General features: G+C 47.5%; 1 protein-coding gene across 3 annotated transcripts in view; it reads left to right on the top strand.

Moving 5' to 3' along the window:
• The window catches only part of EYA2 (EYA transcriptional coactivator and phosphatase 2), a 200,996-nt gene that overhangs the window by 106,387 nt on the left and 92,238 nt on the right, over window positions 1–2,371 (top strand). The window lies entirely within an intron of this gene.

A 2,371-nucleotide genomic window follows, 5' to 3' on the forward strand; every position in this document is an offset into this window, starting at 1 on the left:
TCGTGTGGGACTTGGATGAGACGATCATTATTTTTCACTCCTTACTCACGGGGACTTTTGCGTCCAGATACGGGAAGGTAAGAATCCATTTTGTCTCTCTCTCCTTTTTTTTTTTCCAACAGGACTGTCCAGCCAGTTTGTCCTGGGAATTGTGGGGGCAGTTTATGAGGCAGCTTCTTCAACAAAAGCTGCCCCTTTGGGTCAGCCCAGGTTTAATAACTCCTATGGAATTTTCTTTTGACATGTGAAAATTTAATTAGCTTCCCCTTCTCTTGTCTCCCATGACTTTTGTTCCAACACATGAAGCGATCATGTAGGATAGGATAAGAGATAGGATAAGATATAAGCTTGTGGTCTTCAGCTGTCTCCTTTCTAAAAGAGCTAGGATACGCCGTAGCCAAAAACAGTAATCCTAGCTAGAAAACGAGGTAAGGTACTTTTCCTCTTCCCTGATGTTTATCTTAGTGTCTCCAGCAGATGAATTTAATTTCCCTTCCGTTTTTCTGAGAGGAGGGGGAGGCATTGTCGGCTCCAGTGTGGATCTTAGCAACAGTTTTGCAAATACATCATCGACAAATTATGCTGGGGAACCATCCAGTTAGAATTCTGGACAATGCAATCGGCTGATTAGAGGTGATTGGAAAAGATGTTGAAACCACCTTAATATTGCAAAAATGAACCCGACTGCTAACAACCCAAACCTTGCCAATTCTTTGGGTGCATCCCATGGGCTTCTCAACAGACCACAGTGGATGCCCCAGACATCTGCCATCTCTTCAGGAAAACACATGGGGGCGGAGGTGCGGTGTCAGACTAGAACAGCCTAGTTATCATCTCGTCAGAGGTGAGTGACCTCCTGGCAGCTGCTTCCACACAGGGGTAGGAACCTTGAGACTCACCAGCGCCTGGAAAATATTTCTGTTTCTGTTTAGAGACCAGGAATATGATTTGACATCACCTCATGGCTTTTCCAGCTGCTCGTGTTTTTTATGGGGTTTATAACAAGCTGGATGTGTAATTAGCAAGATAGATTTATCGTCTGCCATTATGTTGTAAGGAATATAAAAATGGTGTTGGTGGTGCAGAAATCTCTTGCCGTGTAGGAATGCCGTTAATATGTCTAGCAGTGCCTGTGGGAAATCCGGCATGCATTTTTGGACTATGCACAGCTTAGGTAAAGGATGGCAGCTTAGAAAACTGCTGAAACACCAAAGAATGGGCTTGGCAGCCATTGCAAAAAGTTGGGCTACCCCAAAGAAGCTACAGTAGTGTGTTCCCACTAAGTTAGAGCATTTTATAGCTTCCTAACCATCCCAGTAAAGTCATCTTTCCTGCGAAGGATTCCCTCACTCTTCTTGTCCTAGAGACAGCCCACTATGAAGTTCCATAGCTCCATTGGACAACTTGCTTCTTATGCATCGTGGATGGCCGTGTGATCTTGGATATGATTTTTGTGTCTCTGTCTCACCACCACTCCTTAAACCAAATTGCAGTTTCCCTCAAGACAAGGATGAAGCCCAGAGCTCCAGTCTGGGACCCGTGTCCTCTGGCCAATGTCACCTCTCTCCAACCCCACCCACCTTCATCTCCAGCTTGGCCTCCCATCTGGTCTCCCAGCTTCCACACTTGCCCCTGGCAGCCCCCTACACAGGGGTCATCCTAAAATACAAACTTGGTCATATCACTCTGCTGCTGAAAAGTCATCTGTGGCTTCACCATTGACAACGCTAACCAAGCCTCCATGGCCTTTCATGAGCTGACTCCCACCCACTCTCCAGCCTCGTTGCCTACTTCTCACCCTGAGTTGCTTTCTGTCCTCAAAACTGCCACGTTCTCTCCCATCTCTTCTGGGTTTCTCCCAGAAGCAGATCCTGAGATAAGGGGTGACAACAGGTAGTTTAGGTTGCAGATGATCCCAGGAAGCATCAGGTGTGCAGTGGAGAAGTGAGGCAGGGAAGGGAAGGAAGCCAATACAGGTCATGTAAATAGTGGCTGCTGCAGGCCACTGGGGCACAGACCCACCCGGACCCTCTGGGAGAGTGTGTAAAACACACCTCAGAGTTGACCCACCTGCGGGGCGAGGGAACTGGGCTCTTTATCCACAAATCCCCTCCCATCATGGGTTGAGGTCTTCTCCTGGGGGTGTTACCTCCCTGAACTTCTGTCCTGACCCCAAGAAACCCCTAGGGTAAGGAATCACAGGTGCCAACCGTAGAAGACCCTTGCATGTATAGGAATCATGGCAGCTGAGGGGACATGGGGAAGGGGCACACTGGAAGTATCTGCTATAATGTAGAATGTTCTAGAATGTTCTTTTTTTTTTTTTTTGTCTTTTTTCGTGACCGGCAACGGATCGCAACCCTCAGTGTCG

Source organism: Galeopterus variegatus, unplaced genomic scaffold (assembly GCF_000696425.1).
Source record: "Galeopterus variegatus unplaced genomic scaffold, G_variegatus-3.0.2 Scaffold805, whole genome shotgun sequence".
In the NCBI taxonomy this organism is placed as follows: domain Eukaryota; kingdom Metazoa; phylum Chordata; class Mammalia; order Dermoptera; family Cynocephalidae; genus Galeopterus; species Galeopterus variegatus.